This window comes from Carassius auratus, chromosome 4 (genome assembly GCF_003368295.1).
Source record: "Carassius auratus strain Wakin chromosome 4, ASM336829v1, whole genome shotgun sequence".
NCBI classification, from domain to species: domain Eukaryota; kingdom Metazoa; phylum Chordata; class Actinopteri; order Cypriniformes; family Cyprinidae; genus Carassius; species Carassius auratus.
The window spans coordinates 16,186,411-16,206,464 of record NC_039246.1 but is presented as its reverse complement, the minus strand read 5'-3'; the positions used below and the strand labels follow the sequence as shown (position 1 = coordinate 16,206,464).

At 35.6% G+C, this 20,054-nt stretch overlaps 1 long non-coding RNA gene across 1 annotated transcript in view; it reads right to left on the bottom strand.

Annotated features, from left to right (window-relative positions):
- The window catches only part of LOC113060749 (uncharacterized), a 55,456-nt gene extending 45,450 nt beyond the window's left edge, over positions 1-10,006 (bottom strand). The window contains exons 1-2 of the long non-coding RNA XR_003278290.1: positions 9,939-10,006; positions 6,878-6,951 (exon numbers count right to left, since the gene is read on the bottom strand). This is a non-coding gene — a long non-coding RNA (uncharacterized LOC113060749). The remainder of the gene's footprint in view (positions 1-6,877; positions 6,952-9,938) is intronic.
- Between the last annotated feature and the right edge of the window lie 10,048 nt (positions 10,007-20,054).

Here is a 20,054-nt window from a genome sequence, read left to right as displayed (position 1 = left end):
AGGGCAGTGCAATAAGGGTCTCTACCACCCGCCAGCCAAAAAGCAGACAGAAAAAAAAAAGCCCACAGACAGACTGAGATGATCCAGGCCCTGTGAATCAGGGCAGAAAGTCTAATACTGAGCACCTTTGTGCTAGAGAATGAACATGACGAAGCACTCTAACCTTCCTCAACACTTCAGTGGCCTTCAAAGTTGTTAGAATTCACTACAAAGAAGAAAATAATTTCCAATACATATTAATGACTTAAATGGACTAAAATCCATCCATGTCCTTGAGACTTCAGTGCGACAAACTTCACTCCGTAAACACAAGAGCCTTGTCAATAAAACAATAATTACCTGAAACACAATGATACATGTGAGACAGTGACAGTGATCTGAAATTCACCATTACACCAAGCATGAATTCATAATAAGTCTGAGGGCCTTTAAATAACAAATAAAGCATGTTGTCACAATAGATCATAATTGAATTACTATTCATCATTACAATTCACCCCAGCTGATTTGTTCAAAATGATTACAATGATATGCACACACAAACACACACTACCATATTATCCTATGTGACCCTGGACCACAAAACCAGTTGCTGGGGTGTATTTGTAGCAATAGCCAAAAAAATGCATTGTATGGGTCAAAATTATAGATTTTTCTTTTATGCGAAAATTCATTAGGATATTAAGTAAACAACATGTTCCATGAAGAACCAGCTTCATGCTGTTATGTGGGTGAGGCAAGGGTGTGAGATTGTAAACATTTTGGAACATAAAAAAAGGTTACAAACAGAAAACACAGAACACAATTAACAAGTAGGCAGGAAACGGTGAGGGCGCCCATAAGTTATCAACCCCCCTCTTTCTACAGCCCACTTGACACCTCAACTGCTTTTGCAGCAGATCCTGAGGTCCATCCTTTTATCACTGCATGTGGATCGTGTGGATCGATCGGAGAAGGAGTTACAGTGTAGACAGCAGTTCTCTGTTACAGCCCTGACACTGACACTTATGGGCCAGCCGATACCCCATTTACACTTTATGAATTACAAATTCAAACACGTATTAATAACACATTCAGTCCTTTCTGGGGTCACATGTGGGATGCATACGCATGCACAAAGTACGCACACACACAGACAAACCTATGGTTGCAGATTCTGTATCATTAAATGTACACTACACACAGCTCATGGGATCTCATTTGCTATGCTGTGATGGTGCTCATGTGGGTGATGCTGCTGACCCATCACTGTTGTTATTTATAGACGCAAGACAAGAACTTCAGGGTCAAGGGAGTCAAAGCAGCACTCGTAATTACTGCTGACTCACTGCCTCTGCACAGAAAGGGTTATTACCCTTACCATCCACACCGACTGAGACTAAGGATGAAGATTTCATCATCCTCAGTTTTTCAACTCTTCAATTAGCATTACTTCTTTAATGCATTCCTTTTTGTTTGAATCCATTAACATCATTGGTCGCATGGTATTTACAGCTCATTTGATTGGCTGTGGGTGTATCACTCTAAACATATTTAGTTCAGAGAAAAAAGGACTGCAGAGGAAGTGAGGAGACAGAATTTAGGGCCTCTGTGCAGCCGAATTGCTCTCCTCTTGACTGGACACTTTAAAAAGAAAATATAAAAGCTCTCCAGGTGCTTATCTCTGCCCGGTGTTCACGACCCCTCACTGCACCCAATTGAAAACCTCAAGAGAAGAATGGAAGCAATATTAGGATCAGCCACTAGAGGGATCTAACAGACACATTGATGTAATGAAACAACATAAAACAGATTCATATTTAAATTAAACAGTGGTTCTCAACTGGTGAGCTGTAACTTGTTTTAAGAGTCATGGCATGGGTAGCAGGAAAAAAACAATGGTAAATGCAAATAACAAAATGCTAAGATATACACTGTTTAAAGTTTGGGGCTCATCAAGATTTTTATATTTTTGACATATTTATTTAATAAAAAACACAGTAAAACCTGTAATATTTTGAAATACCATTACAATTTTAAATACATGATTTGGATTCCGTTTTAACAGTCATGTTGAGAATATGCAGTCATGATCATTTAAATACATTTAATATTAGACATCTGTTAGGCTACTTTTGTACACTAAAACATTTTCAATACCATGTTGGGTCTCTACTTGATATCAAATATCAAAACTTGGTCCTGAAACAAAACCAAAGAATCATTACTGGACTAAAAGTCAGAATATCCAAATATAATATATAATAAGATTCTGTTTCCCTGTTCAGTCGCTAATTCATACAATTCTGTGCATGTGTAATATGTGTTGTTGTGCGATATCATATAATGAATTATTCACAACGTGACAGAGAAATACTCCCACATATTTGAATGAGTCCTGCAGATAAACAGCAGCTGAAAACTCTTTCAAACTTTCTCCGAGTGCTGCTGGTTTTTCAGCGGTGTGAGCTCTAAATGACAAAGGAGCCCTGCACTGCAGCAAGCACAATAACGGGCAAACACTCGCAGCAAAGCAGAGCAGAGAGGCCCAGGGATTCAGAGAGTACCGTGGGGGATTACAGATGGCCCTTCAAATTAAATCAAATAGTACAGCTCAGGATCAGGCTTACGGCCGCCTACGGGAGAGGTGTATATGACTGGAGCCGGAGCCAGCCGGTGTGGAGAGGGAGAAAATCACCTCCAAATGAGTTTCTGATATATCTATAGATAAATTGAATTTGAAAATCTTGACAGTGAGTGATCTGAGGCTGGAAGAGAAGCAAGTCAAAGGTGGCACTCATTCTTTCACTGCTTCTCATAAACACACACACAGAGAGAGAGAGAGAGAGAGAGAGAGAGAGACGTTTGGTTTTCTATCCTGAAGGCTTTCTATTGACTTCTATAGTTTTTGTGCTGAACTTATGAAATTTTACATCACTAAACCCTAAATCTCACACTCACAGAAATCATTTTGCATTTTACAATTTTTGTTAAGATATTGTTTGATAAGCCATTTTCCATAATGTTCAGGTTTAACTATCCTTTAATTAATATTTGGTAACTCAAGAATCAAAACACACATGCACACACACACACACACACATACATGACAAATTAGACTGCCATACAATACTCAACACAGGTATGAGTATGACTTTATATTCTTCTTCGCAAATTAGTCTTGCACTTGCAAAACAAAACACTAACTATGAAAGTCTTTTTTTCATTGTCCTATTTATAAAATAGTAACCTTTATCTAAAATGTTTCCAGACCTACAGATAGAGAATGCTATTCTGAGAGCCAAATTAAATAATCATATAGTTTCCATCTTTCCATCTTTAGACAGGTTCAGGGCTTCATCAGCAACTACTCAATATGACATTTTGGTGACAAATTTATAGTTTAAACTTAGAAAACTTACAGTAGAAACCAACAACTTTCAGACATAGACCTTTGTAGACAAATTTTTACTAATATAATATAGATGTACAACTAAATCAACATAATAACACAATTCAAAACTAATATAATTAAAAGATGTATAAAAGGTTTGTCCATAGTCCCTTTTTTTCTCCATCTTACCTAGGCTTTTGGATGCCTCTACTACTTCTTCTTCAGTCTTGTTTGAATAGTAATTTCATTTATGCATCTCTCATCTCTACAAGGTCCCTGTTCTTTCATTACTTATGATTCATATCACTTTTGCTGCTGCATAATCATTAGGTAAGTTGTTATAATACAAATACAAAAGGAGACGACGTTCCATCTTTTCACTCTTGACTCTGAGGAAAAAAAAGGATTACTGAGGAAAAACACTCCTAAGAGCTCAGAAACCCAGCATGAACTTGTAGAATCAATTACATTAGTTTTTATGTGCTAATGGGGTCATATGATATGATTTGTAAGTTTTCCTTTCACTTTCACACAAGCTGTTTGTAAATGGATAAGATCCCTAAAGTTGCAAAGACTAAAAACCCAAGTCTCTATTTAAAAAGTTAAGGCTCATCAATGCCCTCCTAAAACGCCTCATTTAAGCACACCCCCACATCTATGTCACTGTGTGGGAAGATTTGCATAACACCACCCAAATGTTCACGCAAAGAAAGAAGGCCACCGCCACCATGTCGTGGAGATGCTGTGTGTCACTGCAAAAGCAAAACTACTTCGTTTGGCCTTCCAAAAGAGGACACAACTAGAAATCAGTGGTTAAGTTGTATTTACAGTACAACACTGTTTCAGAACAGTTCAACCCAAATATTCAGATGTGTGCAACGCATTTAACCAAGGACTGTTTCCTGAACCTAGGAGAGTAGCCAGAACAGTAGTCTGTTCTGACTCACAGTCTGTAAGTATGTTTTCATATTTAAAGAATTTACGACTTATGAGTCAAACATGAGTTTTAAGCAGTGTATAGTAGAGCTTGTTTATCCGACCTCAAATGCAGACATGGTTTTATGTTTGCGCAGTGCGATACACAATGCAACGTGTAAAAAAAAAAAAGTATAAGTCATTATAATCACTAATTATGTCCCCACTCGATGCAACAAATGCCTCACTTGTAATGGGTTAAATGGTTTTGTCTTGTCGCACCGGCAAACACAGCTTCACAGTATGGTAAGGGGCAGAACATTTCTGTGACACTCTTGAGATATTCAGCAAATCAGAACACAACTTGCTTTTCAGGACGATGAGCTTTGTAAAAATGGATGCGTTTCAGAAAGGTGGGGCATAGAGGAGAAATAATAATGTACAATACTTCAAAAATAGTGTTTTTTACCTTAAATCACATAAACACATTGCATTACACCAAATAATGTTACTTTTAGCAACATCATATGACCGTATGATAGTGAGCAGTCCTCACTATTAAATACTCATAAATCTTCCAAAGCATATACAGTACAGACCAAAAGTTTGGACACACCTTCTCATTCAAAGAGTTTTCTTTATTTTCATGACTATGAAAATTGTAGATTCACACTGAAGGCATCAAAACTATGAATTAACACATGTGGAATTATATACATAACAAAAAAGTGTGAAACAACTGAAAATACGTCATATTGTAGGTTCTTCAAAGTAGCCACCTTTTGCTTTGATTACTGCTTTGCAAACTCTTGGCAATCTCTTGATGAGCTTCAAGAGGTAGTCACCTGAAATGGTCTTCCAACAGTCTTGAAGGAGTTCCCCGAGAGATGCTTAGCACTTGTTGGCCCTTTTGCCTTCAGTCTGCGGTCCAGCTCACCCCTAAACCATCTCGATTGGGTCCAGGTCCGGTGACTGTGGAGGCCAGGTCATCTGGCGCAGCACCCCATCACTCTCCTTCTTGGTCAAATAGCCCTTGATGCCTTCAGTGTGACTCTACAATTTTCATAGTCATGAAAATAAAGAAAACTCTTTAAATGAGAAGGTGTGTCCAAACTTTTGGTCTGTACTGTATATTAGCTTATTATGAGGATAAAATATTAAATGGACAGCGACTGTATTAAGTATAATATAAACTAAATTGCAATGATACATTCTAATTAACAGCTTGTCATTTATTTTTACTTAATATAAATCTGAAATTTTTATAAAAATTAAAATTTAATTATATTTTATATTATATTAAATTATCATTTAATTATATTATATTATATTATCAGACCTACCTAACAATTTTTTAACAAATTTCATAAAGAAAAAAGTACCAATTACTTACCATGATCTAAGGTAACTATATAAATGCAAAAATGTATAGCAAAATAATTGGATGCCTGTGCACATCACCTTTCTCTGAGCAGGGAATGTTTGTGTCAAATGCTGCAGGTTCATTCCTCAAAAGACAGCAGGACAAATAAAAAAATAAAAAATAAATGCATTTAAAAGGACATTTGCAGAAACATTATAAATGTGGGAGTTTTCTGTTTTGTTTTTCACTTTTCATTTGTCTAGGATCATCACAGCAATGATTCAAATGAGTCTTTCTGAGACGCACACAGGCATCACCCTAATGCGTTTCTTTCTGCCACATCTCTTTACAAAGATAGACCATTAAAGCTGATCACAGAGGCATGTCTAGCATCAGTTCAGTCTTTTTTATTTGCTCGAGGGAGGATGCCCTTCATTAAAATAACAACAGCTCATCTCATGCATATGGAAATGGAACTTTCTCAATCTCCAGTACGGGGTCTGGCCTGTCCTCTGAAAAGTCTTATGCAGGACACATCGCAGGATTAGGAGGAGGTCACGCGTTCATCCTCACGGCTCCATACACAGCTTATTCCATTCCCAAATCCTAACCTTGAGCAATGTGACCCAAACTGGCTGATCCCAAATCGGCATTAACAGTGAAAACTCATTCCTTATTTTCGAACAGACCCAAGATGTTTTATCACGCAACTTACTACAAACAATCAAAAGCAACAAAAAGTGAAACCCCTAATCACTCAAAAGCCTTTGTGATCAAAACAAGCCTGTTGAAATCATATTCCAAATTCAGACTGCCACACTGTCATCTAGTTCCCCGCCATATCCTTTTGTCTCAGTCGGATGAAAATGTTTGGGTGAAGGGGATGAGGAGGCCTTGTGGAAGTGTGTTTCGCAAAGGGGTCAGCATAATAACAAGATTAGCGAGTTTTAATTTAGATTAAACAGGGTTTGGCTGATCGAGGCCCCCGCTGTTGTTCCCTCTGTACAAAGGAAAGACGTGCCGACATCAAACGGACATGAGAGTGAGACGCTGTTCACCGCTGCACTTCATTAGTCAGAACAGCTGCGTAAACGCATCAGCTTTGAGTCGTCTTCCACACTGACTCCGGAGAATTAAAAAAGGATTTGTGTTGATCTGCATCATATTTATTCATGTCCAGCATCTAACAGCATTTTCTCAACTTGACTAAACAAATTTTAACTTACTTTTGATGTCTTCTGCATTTTGTATCAACCATCATCTTGAAAGTGTCCAGCTGAAACAACTTCAGAGTTTTCCTCTAAAAAAAAAAAAAAAAAAAAGAGAAACCAAAGAGATTTTTTGATCAATGTAGTGTGTGTATATATATATATATATATATATATATATATATATATACACACACACACACACACACACACACACACACACACACTTATAAATAGAAACATAATATAGTTTTATCCAGTTAAAACATTCAGAGCAGTGTTTTTCAATCTTTTTTGACACAGAGGGCTCCAACTTGTCCAAGACAATAATCAAAAACAATTACATAAAAAAATAAATTAAAAAATAATAATAATAATTAACAGAAACTGGGACTATTAATATATTTAATTAACTGCAGTTAACATTCTTAAATCAAAAGCAACACTTTGTTTTAAATTATTATTAAATTTCAATAATTTGATTACATTTTATATTTTGAAGTTTATATTTTAGATTAAAGTTAAATAATCTTTTTAAATGACTATTGATTTACAAGGTGTATAGTTAATATTAAATAACCTTTAATACAAAACTTATTTCAGCTAGCCGCCAGGGCAACATTTCTAATTTTTATTTCGTATTAACTTGATGAACTAAAATAATTAAAACTAAAATAGAATAAAAATGAGAAAAAAAAAACACAATAAAAATATTAAAACTTCAATCTAAAAAATGGTGGGTTGTTTCAACCCAATTTTATGTCAGATATGGACTAATCCAATTGTAGGTTTAAAATTTAATTTAAAACTTTCCATATTAAACCCAAAACATTTTTAGAAGTGTTTAAAATTAAAATAAAGACAGAAAACATAAAAATTAATTCAAATATTAATAAAAAATTACAATAATATCTCAATGTCACTAAAATAACACATTAAATAGTTTTTAGTCACCATGAGACCCACAAGTGGGCCCTGGGTCCCTGGTTGAAAAGCACTGCTCTAGGTAAAGAATGTCCCTCCCCCTAAACTATAATAACCACCTTCCTCTGCAATAGTAAGTACTAATGTAATAGTAAGCACTAATGCTCATAATTTATTTTCTTTTTCCAGGCCATCAATTTGCTGCAAAGAAAGTGGCTAGAATTCATTCATTTCGACAGTGACTTAATTGCTTTTGTCCACAGTACTTGTCAAGGGTGGTTTTGACAAACTAAAAGCTATTAGATATTAAAAAAGGAATCTGTGGCATCCTCGCTGATATTAGCATAATTTGGATAAATCAATGTCGTTTCATGCCAGTGAATTTAAAAAGCATTTCAATTCATCTAACGTGTGAATATTAAGCTGATGACAATGTGGGGGGTGGAAAAATACTGTAAAAGGATGTACTTTTTCCGTTCTTCAGATTTCGTTGACTCAATTACACCTCTGCTAACATGGCATTGGCAGTGAGGACTAGTGCAATGCTGAGCACACGTCACATTATGCATGTGCCCGATTTACACCAACAGCCTTCATTACGCGAAACCTGATTAAGTGTTCCCTCCAGGCCGAGGTAATGATCCCTCACCCATTGTTATTCATATTCACCAAGGGTTCAGGGCTAAGCAGCTCCTTGTATCTCCACTTTGGGCTCCATTAATAATGTCTATTCACAGCCGTAAGTTCGTCATTTGTAAATGACACCTGGGGGTATCCGCAAATGGTGCGCGGTTGCAGATGGGGCCTGGTCGTGAGTGTATTAATGTCCATTTGTTTGGGTGTTTGTGTTTGCGTGACAAGTGGACATATGTTATCTAGCATTTCTAGCAAAGGCCCAGATTGCCCTTGCTAATGCTCAGATGCTCCCCAAAGAATCACAATGCACATATTTACATAATGCAGGAATGTAAAAACAATCAGACAAGCGGGCAGTAAGGAAGGAGGAGGAGGCGGCAGGAAGGAGGAGGTGAGGCTAAATTTCTCTCTCTTTCTCACTACAGTTACAGTTTAATGGATGCTGCTGATTACCACTGATGGCATCACGCTCATGGCTTTCAACTTCTGCATTAAATCTCTGAATATTTAAAGTGATTTAATCCTAATAATATTTTGTATTATTAAAATGAAAATGATGTCCGTTCACTCTGGACAGCCGAGCTACTTGAATCTATAGGGATTTAGGGGGGTTCTGATGAGCAAAACTTAATGTTCTGGTTTTGTTAAAGTTAAAAATGGAAATTTCATATAGGAGTAGGAAATAATATGGTTAAAATGTAGCACTTGAAGTTCAGCCTTTTACAAGTTCAACTTTTAACATTCAACTGTAGCATTCAGACCAGAATTTGGGTTTTCAGATTAATAATCGGATTGGCTATAGTAATGAGGTAAAAGCACATATGTGACCCTGGACCACAAAACCAGTCTTAAGTAGCACGGGTATATTTGTAGCAGTAGCCAACTTTTTTGTTCAAATTATAGATTTCTTTTATACCACAAATCATTAGGATATTAAAGATCATGTTCCATGAAGATATTTTGTAAATTTCCAAACGTAAATATCAAAACTTTGATTAGTAATATGCATTGCTAAGAACTTTATTTGGACAACTTTAAAGTAGATTTTCCCAATACTTTTTTTTTTTTTACACCCTCAGATTCCAGATTTTCAAATAGTTGTATCTCGGCCAAACACTGTAATTTCCTATCAAACCATATGCATCAACAGAAAGCTTATTTATTCAATAAATGACATAACCCTTATGACTGGTTTTGTGGTCCAGAGTCACATATATAAATATTTCTTTACCATAAGTAAAGAAAATTCTCTTACCTACTTTGCAAAAGAAGAAAAATATCCATGCATCTATTTGGTTTTTAAGTTCAAGTTTTAAGTTTTGGTGTCATTTTTTGATTGATTGACAGATAAAGTGACAGTTTAAACACTTGCATTGATGCAACAGATTTCGATTTCAAATTAATGCATTTTTTATTTCACTTTTAATTTATCAAAGAATTCTGAAAAAAATATTATAGTCTCCAATATAATAAGCACCACAACGGTTTTCAACATTGATAAGAAATGTCTCTTGAATACCTGTAATGAATGCACACAGGAAACGAGAGATCCAATTGCAGTGTTTTAAATCTAAAAACAGGCTAGAGGTCAATAACAATGAAAGCGGTCCAAAAACAAGAACCATGAAAAACCACAAGAAAGCCAGGTGACGAAAAACAAGGACTCCATAAAACAGACAGAAACAGAACAGTTTATATAGACAGGTGAAAAACGATGAAAGTGGAGACAGCTGGGTGCAATTAACAGGTGTGCAGTTAACAGTGATGAAGGGACAAGGCTTTGTGGGAAATGTAGTGCCTGCAGTGGGGTGACTATGGGGAAGTGAGACTACTAGTGGACACCCAGGGAAACACAGACCAGACACTGTGACAATACCAAATCAAGTTACCAAGAAGACTGGAGTATTTTTAATTTGTAATAATATTTCTCAATATTAATGTTTTAATCAAAGAATTTTCATCAAAGAAATGCATAGTATCTAAAAATGTATGTCTACTTCATTACATTGGAAAGCACCAAGGTTGAATCAGGAAGATTCTCCAGTCATTAACATTGTCATCTTTCTGCTCAATCATCTCTGTACTGCCACCGTTCCATCCAATACATTTTCTAAATCATCTTTCCTGGTTCAATACCTCCCCAGACCCCCAGCATGCAGACAATCAAGTGCTTTCTGAATCACTTGCCCTACCGCCTGATAAATTATTCAGCTGGATATAAGTAGACAATAAAAATTTAATGATTTGCAGAGTTGGATTCTGTAGAACAAACCGGAATACAAAGACAGGATCGATGGGGCCTGGATCTTAATATATTACTATAACGGCACAGCCGGGTTGTTTTAATAAAAGCCTTTTGAAATATTGGCCCATATATGCGGATTTACTGATTTGTGATACTGTGAGCAGAAGAAAAAACTTGGTTTGGAAGTGATATATACACGTTCTAAGGTGAAAGTTATGTTCCTATGAATACATATGCATTAACAAGCTGTATGTTAGGCAGCCTGAATCACCATAAAGCTGCATAAATAAATAAACACTCAATCTTCCATTCATCATCTTGGAAATGAAAGGTAAATTTAGATTTAATACGGGGTTGTGATTCACACACCTGCTGAATCCACATATCAACACAGCCACACAAGGTAGTGTCAACTGGAGTGTGAAGAATCACTTTAAGCACACACACACGTATGTTTGTTTTTCTAACATGGTCGTGATGTATACTTGGCTAATTATATTTTCCATCCCCTACTCCAAAACCTAACTTTATTGCCTTTTTAGATCATCAATAAAACAACTATGTTGCAAAAAGCCAAAAAAAAAATTTCACAGAACCTTTGACTTTTCATTGATTCTACGTCTCATCTGATGGGTCACAGATGGGTCAGAAACTAAAACTAGCTATGCAAATACTAAATGAGTAGAGAACAAATCTCAGCAGGCTCAATATTGCCAAAACTTGAAACAGCGATGACATAAAAACCTACCATGACACTCAAAAGTGCTATAAAATATATAGACCAGATAATTATGCAAAATTTATTTAGCAGATTTGTTTTATGATATTCTGTGCATTTTTTTTTACTTTAGTTTTTTGCATCAGTATTAGAAGCTGATTCAAACTGAGAGTTCAATCATTTTTTGAAACATAAAAAAGCCCCCAAAAATCTAGTAGCAAATATTGAACCTTAATGAAAAGTTAATTTTTGACACTAGCTGAAGATCTGCTTGGATAATTTTAAGGACAGCATTATTTACAGTATTAAATTAATAAATATACAGTGTATATATATATATATATATATATATATATATATATATATATATATATACGTATATATATATATATATATATATATACATATATACATATATATATATATATATATATATATATATATATAAAGATTAAAGTAAATACAGACCGTGCATTTCAAATATGAGTAAACTTGCAATTAATTCATATACAGGAGAAGTAGGATTGGATTACAGAGCTTGTTTTGTGTCAAGCAGAGCATAGAAATATCAAAATATTGATCAAACAAAAGGTCTGAACTGAGGTATCCTGTTCATATGTCTGTGGTATTGGAAATCTATGCCATTTCATTACACCAGTTTACCTGCAAATCTCTACTGGCCCCAAATGGGATCAAGCCACTATAACATTTGCACAGACTTTTACCATATAATGGTCAGTTCTGCATTTTTGCACACATGTAGTTTGATTGATAGTTCCATTGTTTTCCCTGTCCAATCGCTTTCATCCTTCATTCACCAAAATCAGCAATATCACAGCTGCCTGATTGCTAATACACTGTTTATCACCAGTAACGTCACTTCCCTTCACCTTACGTGAGCACTTACACAGAGGTGCAATTCAAGCAATAAGCACACCGTGAAACAGCCTGCAGCCCTGAATCAATGGCTGGGTTTTGTAAACCTAAACACGTAGCTCCAGAGTCAATTATAGAAAGGACAAGACATGTGCCCACCCTCAAGAGCCTAGCCTTCAGACCCCATTCTATCCAAAAACACCACCAAGCACAACAGCACAATGACTGTGCAAAAGCAAATGCTGTTGACACAATGAAAAACGGCCATGCTCATCTTTTAGACACTAATAAGCATGTCTGCACTTCCATGCTTTGTATTCAAGCTAGTTTGCACTTTGTTTTAAAAGCTTATGCTGTATAAATATAATTGTGCATGCAGAACAGATTTGGTCAACACTCTCAGAAGCAAGAAACGGCTGACAAATAAGTGCTGAGAGCAAGAACACTCTTCCAGACCTGCAAGTCAACGCTCACTGTGAATCAATAAGAGAAACAGAGCTCAGTTTCCCCATTTATTACTCCAAGAGGCGATAAATTACTGAACAGCACTTCACGCCGCAGCTAATAAGTTCAAAACAGGGGAGTTAGCAACTTTACAGGGCATTATCATATTCTGTTTCAAATCCCGGCTATTGACATAATTGGGCAGCTGAACACTGTGGTGACTATAGCAGTGCAATGTCAGCCAAACTGTGTGTAAAGACTCAAAGTAATAAGGTCTCCTGTGAATTCAACCTGTGAGAGAGGTGCACTAGGAGCCATCGTTTTGAGCTTCACAGTAAGCGGAGTTAAATGCCTCATGTGTGTGTTGAATGACCAACTCACAATGAGGAGTTCTGGTCAATCTCTTAAGAAAATAAATGCAGTGGAGTATCTGAATTGTAGCCACCTTCCAAATATGTATTAAGGCACCTAAAGCTGCTCATATCCAATATTATACAGTGGGGTCTGACCCTAGCAACAATGCTTCTATTGTGCCATATTTAATAAATAATTTAAATTCAATTCAATTCAATTCAATATGTATTTAAATAAACAATCATTTAATGTAAACAATTAAACAACAATATATCATTTATAATTTTATAATAATAATAATTATTATTATTATTATTAAAATCTTAAATATTTCTTGTACATTTTAAATAATTATGTTGAACACATGTAGAAATATTTCTTAATTTAAAGTTTTGTTTGCATTTTTTTATAATAGAACATGCTTTATTTCCAGCACTGTAAAATATAAATAAGTAAATAAATACAAAAATAACAAAAAGAAAAAGATTATTGGAGTACAGTACATTTTCCAAGAAAATACTATTTCAGTCTTCAATTCATTGTCATTATTTGTAAAATCAACTAGCAACTAGCAACTAGTGTATCAAAGTAAATTCTACACCCCTTTTTTTCTTTAGTGACAGTTACAGTAAATAAAAATGAAAAGAAATCCAGATTTCTTATGTTGTCTCAGACATTTGGACCCCACTGTCTGTACCCATCAAGAGAACAAAGTTTTAGTGCGGGGGACAGGGGGATAGATTTGGACTGTTTGTACAGACCACAATGTCTTTCTGTCTGTCGTTCTTTCTCTCCCTCTTGCTTTTAGCCCCCTCGATCTTCCTCCGCCCTGTCATTACTTGCAGAGCAAGAAATGTCACAGTGGGGCACTGATGTCAGAGTGGTACAGTCCCCTCCTGAGCGTTAAATTAAGCATTCACACCGAAGAGAGACGGAGAATGACCCTTTTAGTTCTACTGTAGACATGTGATACAAGACTGTTTAGACCACCCGGTCACATCGACAGATGGTTTTTTGTCCCCTTCTTCTGAACCTAAATCTTCTATAATAGAAGTCTACCTCTGAAATGACCCTCAAACATGAGATGATCAGCTCTGAATTTGAATTTTTTTTGTCCCTTTCAAATTCATTTTCTCCTGATGTCTACCAAGATACATCTTGACCATGATATCAGTGCTCCATAGTGCAACTCATATCATACTGATCTTACTTTTTTTTAAAGAAAACTGTTGTTGGGTGATTGCGATGGTGTTGCTACTGTACATGGTTTTTAAGGTGTTCTGAGTGGTATTTAACATATTTGTATATGGTTATTAGGTGGTTTGCTTAAGTGGATTAAAGTCATTTATATGAGTTCCACCACAAAATCTCAAACCTCATGATTTTCTTTGAGCTCTGAGTTTCCGGGTTGGTGAGAAAACATGGTGGACCCAACGGATGCAGCATCTATATTGATAGTAAATTCACTGAAATTAATACAATTATTATTTTATTATTTATAATAAAACAAGCTAAGTTGCACAAAACATAAATACAATTAATGATTTTACTGTATTTCATTTTTGCGATCAACTTTATATTGTCTTTTAAATATAAACAAATTAGCATAGTTAGGATAGAAAAACAAGGAAAGAGGAATAACAAGTCCAAGTCTCTCTCTCTCTATATATATATTTTTTTTTTTCAGTTTTGCCAGAGGAAATAAAACACGCCTCATTCACAAGTGCCATCGCTCATGTTCACACAGATATTGCAGGATAAGTTTAGCCATTTCACAAACCCCCTAACCCTATGATACCAAATATGTATTCATATTAGAAAATCACAGGCAGAGAACGGAGAAAAGTGACAAGTTGTCAAATCTATCAATTCCTCCTCTCTCTTCTACTGACAACTGCAAATGTATGGAAAGGACCCGGCTTTGGCTCCCTTTCAGATGTGTGACAAAGACACCATACGCAAAGTATTTTTGCCCTTTGTGAATGAGAGATAATTTTTGCACCTGTTCACCACAGGACTTGCGGGGGAGGAAGTCACAGACGGAGAGAGAGAGAGAGAGAGAGAAAGCAGAGGGAACATAGAGGAAGCGAAGGAGAGATAATATGAGATGAGAAGCAGGCATGGCAACAGGTTACGAGGGAAAAGCAAAAGGTGCCGATATCTTAATGGTTCAGTAAATTGGCTGTTTGCTACACATCAGCCCACAGACAGACACTCAGCACTACAGGGCCTCCCAGAAAACACAGCAGAACAACAGAGAATTCTGCTAATTATGAGCTGATTGCACTGACAGCAATCCCTGCTCTGATTACAGCTGGAATAAATTATACAAGCCTCTATTCATGGTTAAAGGGCTTGGGCTATTTCTGGCTTCATTCCTTCATTCCCACCACAGGCAAGGCCTGACTGACTGTGCTTGGCAAAGATCATTCTAGATGGCTGATTTGGTGAAAACAACATTTTGTATTTCTATTATCTTTTAGAATCTACTTTGAGTCATTAATGTAAAGAAGTGAAGTGACATTCAGCCAAGTATGGTGACCCATATTCAGAATTTGTGCTCTGCATTTAACCCATCCGAAACACACACACACACACACACACACACACTGTGAGCACACACCCGGAGCAGTGGGCAGCCATTTATGCTGCGGCGCCCGGGCAGCAGTTGGGGGTTCGATGCCTTGCTCAAGGGCACCTAAGTCATGGTATTGAAGGTGGGGAGAGAGCTGTTCATGCACTACCCCCCACCCACAATTCCGTCCGGCCCGAGACTAGAACTCACAACCCTTCGATTGGGAGTCCAACCCTCTAACCATTAGGCCACGACTTCCCCAAAAAAAACATCTTGAATTATTAAATTAACATGGAATTAATTAGGACAATTTATGAGCATTATGTTAAGGAAGCCCTGCATCAGCAGTTCTCATCCTTTTTTGCTCCAAGGCCCCTCATTGTTAAAGGCGATATTGAAGGCCACCAAGATACTTCTGTTATCATGACAAAGCTGACATATTTTTCAGACTTCTTCATTAACAGAAATTATTCCACATTTTAAAATCTATTAATAGTTAAATCATTAAAATAATTATACATTTTTACCAGGGAACTTACATGTATTTTAGACCTTGACATAATGTTCATAAAATATGCATTTAATTTCTTTATATAAAAAAACAGTCATTATAGTAAAACCTTTTCTCTTAGATTAATATGAAAAGACTTAACATAAATGACATTCAGTCATACCTCAATTTTGAATTTTTAAAAATGTCATGTCATTTTAGGTTGTGTTTTTAAAACCTAACTATGAGATTATGTGCCTGATGAATCAGGCAGTCATTGTCGTCCTTGTGTTGGAACTTCAGTAGACATTCCAAAGGGAACCAACAAAGAATTAGCCTTCCAGGCCCTACAAACTGACGTCATGTACAGGAAAGCGGATTTAATTTTTTCATTAGTCACACAGAAATTACATGCTTCAGCTTTAAATCGAATAATCTTAATAAAAGCTAATTAAATGGTCCCATAGTGCACTCTGGTGGTTATGTCTTTATTCATGAGTGTATTACCCCGTCTGATGTATATATAATAAGCAAAGCACAATTTGTTTTTCCCTCACAGTTCACTGCACTAACATAGTCTGTTTAGATCTGTGACAGGTCTGTCTTTGCCATGTTAGTGAGTGAAGCGTCCATTATTCCTCCCTCAGTGGCTTCAACTCATGAGCTCCTCGCTGGCCTGACAATTACCAGGAATTATCTTCACTTCCAGACAATCAATTAAGAGAATTATTGAACTCCTCCAAAACCTTATCGGTTCTCCCAGCAGGGCAGCACGGTGGAGATAGATCGCAGATTGTGAAACCTCTAAAGACCGACTCTTTATCACCTGAGAATTTGCTTGGCATAATACCGCATGGGCCAGAAGTCGCTCTCTCACTGCTTATGGATAGGCTGGCCTAAACAACCTTAAACTAAAGATTTATGCAATAAACTAAAGTGGACTGCAGGTCCTCTGCCAATAACAAAAGATGCCAAGCTAATGGAGTTTAATAATATTCATTAGCTATACAATCTCCCCAGTGATTAAACTGAATTTCTAATACAGTAGCCTGCATTTTATTACACTGGATTGGATGCAGACAAAAAACAAAATTCAATAAACTTTACAAAGTCACGAATGCTGGTTTGTTCGATCTTGGAGAAATCTGACATTCAGTCAAACACAAACAAACACACTCTCATGTCATCAGTCTTCATCCAGCAACCCAAAAATGAGAATTTTCTGCCATCTAGTGTTACACATAAATCATACGGACGCATTTGTGATACTATATTGCCCTCTTATGGATGTTATTAAACTAAACAACGGACATTAACTAAGCTCTCGTCTAGTCTTGTCATCAAAGTTACCAACAGACATAAATGGTAGCAGTTCACGCTGGCTTTATGAGACCTATGTCATGGGTTTAGACATATTATCTTCAAAAAAATAGGCTATCTTTTCTTTATCGAAATAAAATCCAAAAGTACTCACCAAAGTCAAGATTTGTATAGATAAAACGAAGTATGGACATCAAGTTGGGCCTTCTGGCATCTTTGAATAATTCTGACAACATAAAAGAAAGCATTTTAAAACAAGGTAAAAATATATCAAATAAAACAGCCAAATTTATTTAAATAACCAAAATACAATTAATGCAATGCAGTATAATCAATTAAATGAAATGCAATAAATAATAAACATATTTTGCACCATATTTAATTAACATTGTATCTTATTTCACACTAGATTAATTTTCAGTTAAATTTGAATTTTCCTTTCTCATTCAAATCAAGGAATATAAGGACAGATAACACATCTGAAAGCAATAATTACAAAAAACAACATAAAAGTATATATTATTGACAATATTATTTCAGACATTTTATTAAAATAACAACAATAAAATATATTTTAAATAAATATAAATACTAAATTATTTAAAATAAGCCGATTTATTCAATATGAATGTAATAAATTAATTTTATATCTTTGTTATTGCATTATCTGTTGCCCCATCCTGCCATATAAATAATATATAAATACTAAATTATTCAAAATAAATTATTTAATAAATTAATTAAAAAATATGTATTTCTTTATGTTTATTATTCTTTGTTGCACCATCATGCCATCCAGCATTTATTAATTTTTGTGACAAAAAAAAGAAAACATTTTATTATAGCAAGATGAGTATTAAAAATAAAAGACAGAAATTATCTAAATAAAATAAATACAATAATATAATACATAAAACATATAATAAAAATGCAATAAATAATACACATGTGTGAACCTGGTCCACAAAACCAGTCTTAAGTTGCTGGGGTATATTTGTAGCAATAGCTAACAATACATGGTTCAAAATTATCGATTTTTCTTTTATGCCAAAAATCGTTAGCATATTAAGTAAAGATCATGTTCCATGAAAATATTTTGAAAATTTCCGACTGTAAATATAATAAAACTTAAATATTTGATTAGTTATATGCATTGCTAAGAACTTAATTCATTTGAACAACTTTAAAGGCAATTTTTTTGCACCCTAAGATTCCAGATTTTCAAATAGATGTATTTCAGCCAACAAAACCATACATCAATAGAAAGCTTATTTATTCTATTTATTCATAAAAATATATATATATTGCACTATATTTAATAAACAACTTTGTAACTTATTTTGCATTCATTTAATTTACAATTAAATGTGAATGACAAATAACACATCTGAAATCAATGGAGTAACAAATACACTCACATAATAATAATAGGAATCAGATAATAAATATAGGAATCAGACATTCTATTATGATAACAAACAATAATTTTCATATATTTCAGAGTTTCAAACAATTGTGCATTTAAAAGATATTTATATTAACAAAAAATAAATATGTCACTCACAGAAATATCTGTTTCTCAAAGTCCTTCCCTCTATCTGTCACTGGAGCTTTGCGTAGTTCAGGGCCAGTTGCATTAACTTGTTAACTCCATGTTAAGACTGTGTCTTACAGGTTTTTTCAACTGCTTACACAAAATCTTTACTTGTCATACAATTTTGAGAAACCTGAAACTCAAACACCAGAATCACACACCAAATCTGTAAAACCATAATTCTCTGCCTTTGACTCAGTTTTCAGTTTCATAAAACATAACACACAATTCTCAATGTAATACAGCAATTTGACAGGAATTAATATTATGGCAAAGGTGTTTGCAAATGTTTGAATATACGTATTTAATATTTTGAATGCATTGCTTCCTTTTGCAAGAGATGTGAGGCTTTCTGCATTTTGTGTGTGCAATTCTTGAATGTGTGTTTTTAGAAAAAAAGGCAAAGTTTTGAAAATGTAAGCACCTGAGGAAAAAAACTAACAACTAGTTTGAACAACTACGTTTCTACGTCTTACGTTTCCTATACAAATGAGACCAATCTACCTTTTCATAACTGAATTTTAAAAAGTTATCACCTATGGTTATGACCAGTCTTGAAGAAGAAGAAAAAAAGATAACTAATTTTATAAGACTTGTCTAAACAGTTTATGCAACAGACCAGTCTTCGGTGTGTGTAGATTGAGAGGAGGGGCGGGGTTTGTTCCGCGCGCACCGCTCGGGGCCGCGCCCGAGGCCAGGGCGCGCGCGCTTTGCTGCTCGTTCTTTGTCCTCCATTACAGCTGGTGATCGCAGCTCCGCCGCACAGCGCAGGCCCGAAGTAGCGCAGCCGCTCTGAGGTTAGTGCCCTACCGCGCAATCTCCAGACATTTCAGCCCCGGCGCAGCCGCACCAAACAACCCGGCAGCGTTTGTTTTTCACGCACTCAGACGCAGATCGCGAAGATGCGACACTGAACTCGGGATGATATCGAGCAATTTTGACAGGATGGCAATTATTATTCACCCCGCTCAAATAGCAGCAAAAAGAATCATGGCGCTGTCGCAGGCCTTTGGCCTAAC